Source organism: Lycium ferocissimum, chromosome 9 (assembly GCF_029784015.1).
Source record: "Lycium ferocissimum isolate CSIRO_LF1 chromosome 9, AGI_CSIRO_Lferr_CH_V1, whole genome shotgun sequence".
In the NCBI taxonomy this organism is placed as follows: Eukaryota; Viridiplantae; Streptophyta; class Magnoliopsida; order Solanales; family Solanaceae; genus Lycium; species Lycium ferocissimum.
Genome location: NC_081350.1, coordinates 9,296,093 through 9,305,012, shown reverse-complemented (window position 1 = coordinate 9,305,012; position 8,920 = coordinate 9,296,093).

The following is an 8,920-nucleotide window of genomic DNA, read 5'->3' as shown; positions in this document are numbered from 1 at the left end:
TTCATGATGCTACCTATAATATATATGTGTATGATATATATATATGTATATGTGGACATGGGAAATTTATGCGTTATATACGCATAACCACTCGATTTACTGCATATTATAATATCGTCCCGGACCGGGATATATGGATAAATGGATCGGGCCATTCGTTCCGCGATAATATATTGATATGTGATGAATACATGGATAAATGGATCGGGCTGCACGTCCCGTTAAAGAATATATGATATGATACGATGTTAATTATTAGCATAAACGTACGCATGACTCCGCCTTAGCAATCGTTGTGTTATCTTTATCCTTTATTCTCTTGTTTTCTTATTAGGTTATGATGCATGCCTTACATACTCGGTACATTATTCGTACTGATCTCCTTTTTCTTTCATGGACGTTGTGTTCATGCCCACAAAACGTGAACGACCTGCATTCCTGTGAGTCGGATCGCCTTGCATTTCAGAGCACTTCCATATTTCTCGAGGTGTACTTTGATCATTCTTTTGTATATATACTTACGTGCTGTGGGGGTCCTGTCCCGTCTTCATGACTCCATTGTTTCAATTAGAGGCTCGTAGATACTTATGTATGGGTGATAGATGTTATGTGACCCTCATTGTATATTTTGTATATCAATCTTTGTTGCCGTGAGGATGTATGGATAAATGCACATGTTCTACGGAGTAATTTATGATCAATTTATAGTAAGTATTATCTTGGAGATTATGTGTGTACAGGTTATGCATGAGAGTAGTATGATGAGTGGTGCTCGGTAGTCATCTCCGGGTACCCATCATGGCCCTATAGTCGCAATAGACTCCGACTTAATGATTCGTCCTTTGGTGTGTTTGTCAGATCATCAAAACTACGACATATCATAACTCATCAATTTCCCCCTTTTTGATGATGACAAACTTGTAATTGATGTTCCCCCTAAGGACGTGAGCATTAACATCAAGTGTGCATCAATTTAACTATATCCCCGTTTCACAAACTCGCAAGACTATGCATTTGGGACTTCCCCCTAAGAATGTGGCATGTTAACATCAAGTGCAGTATAAAATGATAGAGTATCAATATTCCACATCAATATGACAATTTGATATTGTCCTATTTCCCCCTTTTGGCATCATTAAAAAAGATAAGAGAATAGCACAAGCCTGGTTAGTTCGTAGTGATTAACTCCTGCATCACCCGGCAACTCAATGATCGCAAGAATCGTAAACAACTTAACAATATGAAGAGATAACATATGCACAAAATAGAAATTGTCATTGAAATGTAGCAACATTGAAGCATAAATATACAAAATAAAGTTGCCATAGTCATCGACATGCATCTAAAAGAGACTTTATTTAATTAGGACCAGTGGTAGGCAAAGTGACCAAAAAGGATAAGGAGAGATGGGATCATGGTTTGCAGGTTTGATAGTGGTTAAGAGCTTTAAGCATCATGTCCACCTCTAGCATCTCAGCTCGATTTTCCAAGATTTGCTCTTGAAGTCGTTCAACTTTCTGTTGTATATTTTTATTTTCACCTCTTAACTTGGTAACCTCTTCCGTAGCTGCACTTCTCAGACTGTGTCCTCCAACCTTCAACTTAGCATTTTCCTCGCTTTAATGTGCATTTTCAACTCGTAACCTCTCTATGTCAAATATTTTCTCATTTGCGTCAACGAGACTTGAGATTGTAGGTGCTCCCCCTATTCCCCCTTTCTTTCGTACAATGCCACATTCCTCTAGTGCTCAACGAAATATCCGTTTCTTATTCCTTTAGTAAATTTTCGAGCAAACAACTTCTAAAGTTGATCAAAACTTTTGGTGAGAAAGCCATGCAGTGTAGACCATGCTTTCCATCTTTTGTATTTACGACTTTAATCATATACTCAATCATAATGGAGGGTAGACTGACTAAGTGTCCTTCATCCAAGATCTCCATCTAGAACAGATCCCTCTTAGATGCAATGCACCTTTTCTCAGCTCTGGGCAATACCACTTTGTTGATCAACTCAAAAGGAAGCTGATATTGTGGCTTCATTTGATTCTTATACAGAGTGTCAGTGGCCATTTGCTCACCAATCTTGACTATGAAAATTTTGAAGTCATCTGAGGCTTTGATATTTTTGTCATTTCCCAAAGATTTTGATTCCCTCAGTTGGAACACCTAGAATCTCGCCCACCTGAGTTTCATCCAAAGTGAAATCGACTCCTTTTAACTCGTCCGCACACTAAGGTATGGGTTGGCAAGCAGTATTGTAGATTTTGCAAAGAAATCGCTTACCTCTTTTCTCATAAGCAAGAGCAAGTGTGTGCCCTTCAAATAGATGGTGCCATTGTTGGAGCTTTTAAGATTTCCATGAATTCATTCAATCCGATGTCCGCTATTTCAGATCAAACACTCTTCCAAGTAGCACCTTTTGTCCTTCGTATTCTTGATTCTCAACATCTCTTTATTTTTCTTGAGTGCCAGAAAATCCGTAGCCATGACCAGTCCCTTCCTGACTTCCACCTTTTTCATTTTGGATGGACTTGTTTCCTCAATTTCAACGTCCTTCCTTTTCTTAGGAGATTTAGAGATTTTCTGAGACTTGTGCAATTCAGCCATATCTTTCTCACTTCTCAATTTCACCTTCTTTTTAGAGCTTTTTCTCTTCTTCCTTTCCCTGGTTATCAACCACATTCACCTCCACTTCTTTGTCTCTTAGCCTTACGACTCTTCTTCTACTCTTTGGACTCTTCTCCTTGTCAGACTTAGAAGTGGAGTCCGGTTGTGTTTGAGTTCTGAGTTAGATAGTGAAGTGTTTCTTACTAGGCTGTGAGACCACTTTCTTTTTGGCAATATGTTTACTTTTGGTAATGTTTCCTTTTCCAGATGATTTTGAAGCACTAGATTCCTGTTGACACCTAATTTTCACCTCATAAAATGCGTATTCCAATTTTCAAATTTTCCGAGTCCAAGACGGAGTAAGAATGCCTCTTAAAAAGTTTGAAAATTTAAAAATCCCGAGAAAATCGCAAAAATTGACGTTTAATTATTATTTTGTAAAAATTGACAATTACAAGAAATTACGAGTTATTTACTTTCATAAATATAATTCAAAAAGAAAATACATATCCCGCTCCGTCTAAGTCGGAAAAATTGTTAATTAAGATGACGTGTGAATTACGGATCATTTTGACCGCATTTTTCACATTTTTAAATATTCTCCGGAACTATATCAATATTAGGCTCGTTTTGAAGCTAATTTTCTAAATTTGCGAGTGTCAAATTTTAAATTAGCCTAAAATAACTATTTTATTTAGTTATATGTTGTTTATATTATTTAGTTATTAGTTGATTTAAATTAAGAGGGAGGGAGGGGGGGGGAGGGGGTTTAAATTAACTTTTTTAAAAGCTTAAGGGGGAATTTGTTTAAAAAAAGGGGATGAAAGTTTGTAAAATACAAACTTTCACCCCCCCCCCCCCCCCCCGACATCATTTTTCACCGGCTCGACATTACCTTCTTCTCTTTGGCGATTTGAGGCGTCCACTAGGGTTCCACCTCCATGGCTATTTCACGACCATTCTCTCCAAATTTTTGAGGGGTTTGTTTCTAAATCATGAGTACTCGTGATTTAGAGGTTTATTTTCCTTCGAATTTTACTTTTTATGATCAATTGATTCATTTTTCGTGGAAGTTACTCGGGTCTTTGCTGTGATAGAGTTGCCATGGGCGGGACCTCGAGTCCTTAGCCATCTTGTGCACTCTATCACATGGAAGCAAACACCCAGGGGGAATTTCCCGATTTGGGTACGGTTTAAGGGTTTCTATCCTATCCTTGTGCGATTTTACCGTTAAAATTTATTGATATTTGTCCTATTTGATGACTAGGCGTACTATTCTGTTAATTCTTAGTTTTACAAGATTTTCATTTGAATTTTTTGGTACAATTTGCTGTATTTTTGTTGTATTGTGTGATGTGTACCATTTCTGATTGGTCATGGTACTAATTGTGGTAATTTTGTTGAAAATTCCTTTGTCCTTTGCTAAATTTCGAATTTGTTTGAAGTTAAGGTTTAAGATTTAAGGGGGGGAAATCTGTTGGAGGGATTTTTTCCTCTTTTGTCCTTAAACCCTATTCTTAATACTATATATAGAAGGTCTCATGACCATTGGAGGGATCCGGAAAAAAAAATTCTAAAAAAATTCATAACACAAAAATCCTACTAAGTCTTTACCTTCCTACAAAATACTACATCATCAAAATACTACTAAAATATTACTATTATACTACTATTATACCACTGATATATTATTATTATACTATACTATAAAGGTTACACTACTCTAAAGATACCTACATTACAAAAAGAAAAGACTAGGTTGCTTAAGGTTCTTTTGGTTGTTGGCTTGAGGTGTTGATCCAATCTCTAGCCTTTGATCCTTAGGTTGCCCCAACAAAAGGTAACATTCTCATTTTTACCTTATTCACTCTATTTTTGAAGTTGTTTTTATTTAATGAAAATTACTTATTGAATGTTGAATGAACTTATATGTATATGGATGTTGTTGTATTGTTGCTGTTAGCTGATGATAAGGTTTAAAAATAACTAAAAAAAAAAATGGAGTTGTACAACTGGTGTTTACTGTTCCATTGATATTCTTAGTTTCTGGAACTTATTTGAAATTGGTTCTGTGTTTGGAAGTTGTTTAATGGCCATGCTTAACACTGCTTTGATAATAAAAGATTTTAAAACAAGGAAAATAAATAGTGTAGTCCAATGTTGTTGTTTTCAGTATCTCTAAGTTTGTTTTGGTGAATACATTAGTGTAAAAGAGGTTTAAAGAGTCTTTGGAAGGTTCATTATAGGGTAATAAGGCTAAACAAGTAAATGGATGTAGAGTTGAGTGTGTATCTTGCTTGTAATCTCTTATTTTTGGTCAAAAAAAAGTGAAGGTTGAAGTGATACTCCTCTATTTAGCTATTATTTCTTTGAAGAGTTGCTATTTCTGAGTGTTTTTAGTCCTGTCACATGTGCTTAGCTTACACTTAGTCTATTGGATGGTTCTTGGTGAAATTCAGCCTACTTGTTTCCCCTTTTGGGGTTGTCTGCTAGTGTCTCCTACATTTGTAATCTTCCCAGGACAAATATGTGTCCATATCCTTGTTATAGATAGTTGAAAACTTGGCATGATGGAATTCTGTGTTGACCTGAAGATTTATGCTATTATTTTGAGTACTCCATCACCATTCTGTGAACTATGTGCTTATTCTAATCTTTATGGTGATTTGTCTAGGCTTATTCCAAATGGTTAATCCTAAATAAGTCGAGTCTAACTTGATTGAGGCTTTTAAAGTAGTTAAGTTTCTTTTTATAACAAAGGGTTAGTGCAAAAAGTGAAGTTGAACTTGTCTTTTCTTTACAAACAACCTGATGGTGTATCTCACTGAGGATTGTTGAGGTTTGCTTTTGTGTATTGGTCCTATATGGTTGCAGAGGCTTGGTTTAAGTCTGAAAAATGGTTTTTAAAACATAAAATGTGCTGAACCTCTCTGCACTTTCTATAGTCTTGAATCTAGGGTGTTCTAGGACATTGACTCTCAGTGTTGAATTGTTTGAACTTTTGTTCATCCTTTAGGCTAGGTTCCCTTTGTTCCTTCTTGTTTACACTAAGTCTAATAAATGATATGGTAAGGAAATCCCTTTTGTGTCCCTCTTTGACTATCTAGTCTCATTTGAATGTTTCTCTGAGTCCTGTTAAAGTGCTTAAAAGAGAAATAAATGGTACAGCTTCACCTACTTGTGAATTTTAAACTGTCAAACATACATGGAAATTCTCTAAAAACTGGGAAGATTGTTAAAGTAAGACTTTCTTTACAACTTACAACTTGTGTTTTAATTGGTCCTTTCACCTGCACCTTATTCTCATATCTTGTCTGATAAGGTCTTTGAACCATGCTTGCATCACTCTCCATGATAATTCTATCCTTTTTATGCTTAGTGTGTTACTATATTGACTCTTGTCCATTAGCTTATCACCTATATCAAGAACAATCCACTCTAAGCTTGACTAAATCCTGAACCTAGGGCAACTATCATGTACCAAGTGTGACCTTTGTAGACTCTAACTGCATATGTGTTTCCTTTTGTGCTAATTCTGGGAATAAATCAAGGCCAAAATGTCTTGGAAATTCAGTTGTTGACCTGCCTTGTACTGAGGCAGCTTAGAGACTAAAAAATGGTTAATAGTTGATTTTGATTGACCTTGATTGAACCTGTAACACTTGTTGAACTTGCAAGACTGCTCACTTAATATTTTGCACCTGTTTAAGGGACAAAACTAGTTTAAAAATGGCTCAGAACCTTATTGTTTGATCATGTAACTTGTTTGAGTAAAGAATATCATCAAAAATGACTTGCTTGGGATCGATTTGACTTTGTTTAGCTTAAAATGAATCTGGTGACTAAGATAATCTCCACGGTATGGGCTGCTGGCCATTTGAACCTTGTTGAAAGCTGTTTAAAACTAACTAATAGCTGTGTTGATCACCTGTGCATTTTCTGCAACCTATCTATCCTCATTCCTTGCATCTTATATACAAAGAACTTTATTGTTTGATTGTTTGACACTTGAAACATTTCTGAACTAGACCCCTCTTCTCTTAAAATCTGAACCGTGCTAGTATAATGGTGAAAGATAAGCTTGTAACTACCTTTGCTTGTAAAACAAATGACTAATTGAAACTGTGTGTGAAACTTTATGTTCATTTAACTATTCTGTGTTGACTTAACTGCATTGATCAGCTTTGTATTATGTCAAGTATTTGAAGAAGTAAAATATGACATTGTCTACTTGATTATGATCCCTGAAACTGCTTAGTAAGAATTAGAAGCTTTAAAGTAAGAGATAAGGCTAAAAAAGGAACTCTGATGGATCTGCACTCACCTAGTTGACTCATTAGAATAGCTTAAACCTTAAATGACCCTAATCATGTCTGAAATTTGGATGAAACTAAATTTGTGATTCGATCTTCTTGTCTGAGACTAATTATGAAAAATCTGGATGTAAATGAACCTAGAATCATGCTACTTTGAAGCTAAATGGTTTTTTCACACCTATGTCTATCCTAAGGTCTAGTTTTTTATAAACTTTGGAGTTCCTATGCATAATCTCTTGCCACTACTTGCTTTTTTTTTTTAAAGCGAAAATATGTCTATTGTTTTTCTTGTTTGGCCCATAATGAGGGACATGAATACTTTAGGACTTACATTGGGACGCCTTTACTGTATTGTGACATTGCTATAACTGGTCCTCATATATGCTAATTGACATGTACTATGCATTAGAGCATTTATTTTACCTACTGTGTCCAGTGAACTTTGGTCTTGCTGAATCTTTTCTCATTAATCTGATTCCAAGTTGTGTTTATTTGGCTGTGCTTTATTAAGTTTGAGAGTACAAATCTGAGTATAAATGCATGATATAATGTGAGTTTTAGGTGGATATAAGAGGGTATGCTCCTCTTGGTTGTTTTGCCCTCTATATCCTAGGTATATGAGAGGTATATCAGGTATATTAAGTTGCCTATACTTAGTAAATTTCAGAGAAAAGCATTGTATTTAAGTGGTATATTCATTGATGTATATCACAATCTCTATACTTAGAAAATTTTAAAGGGGTTAAGGGAGTATGTCAGTGGTATACCAGTGGTACATCGGTGTATACCATGCTTCTACACTTAGAAAAATTGAAAGATGAAACTGGTGTTGGGCCAATAAATGGGCTTGGCCTTGTGAAACTATTTTCAGTTGATTTATACCTACTTTTGGGCTACTGAATCGTTCAGATTTGGTCTTTTAATTATTGGGCTTAGCCCAAGAGTCGTAATTTATTCTTGGCTTTGTAATAATTAATTATAGTCTAAATTCCGTGCTTAGTTTAAATTATTGAATGCATACTAATGTACTTGTATACCCTTTTGAATTTGACCCCCAAAAACCGTTGGTGGGCTTCTACGAGGCCCACTACGTATCTAGATCGAGTCAACCCAACTTGGAGCAAAAATGGAGCATGCGTTTTGGACCCGAGGATTTCCCCAAAGGCATAACATATTCTTGTTGGGCTTGGTCAGTCCAATATCCCTATCTCTTTATTTATTTATGCATTTAAATATACTTGTGTATTTATCTATAAATTGGAACCCTTAAGGTTATCCCATATTTAAAGTTGCCTAAACCCGATTTCTAAAACTATGTAAAATCAATTTTACAAACTTTAATAAGACTTATGACTTCAAATAGATTGACTTAATATGATTTGGACTAAAAATGACCGATTTCATAAAATTATGGGACTGATTTAGACATTTACGAAACATATGGACTTGAACGTATGGACTGATTTGGACTAAACTTGTGAGACTAATTGTGACTATTTAGACTTAGATTAAAATAAAATTTGGCTAAAACTTGACCAAAACATAGAATAAAAATGGACTATATAGTATACTATTAATATATAAATTATAATAGTATGCCTAAAAATTATTTTTGTTAAAAACTATTTTCTGTACTAAAAATACATATGCATATATATATTTTCAAAACTATTTGGGGTGCACTTACGTAGGGTCCTACGTAGGCTAAGAGCCTTCAGGTATTAGCCTAAGTGTTCTAGTCCGACACCCCAAACGCCCAATTTTGGGCAAAATTTTACCACTTTTGATTCTTGAAATGCACTATTTTTAAATAAATGACTAATATTTATTTGCGAAAATATTAAACAGAAACTATTTTTATCACAAACCAATTTATATCTATATAAACATATTATTAGAACCCGTAGGTAAACCGCAATTGAGCGGATCCTTAATACCGGGTGCCTACACCTTCCCGGGGATCACCGTAACCCTTACCTAGACTCTATGTAGATTAG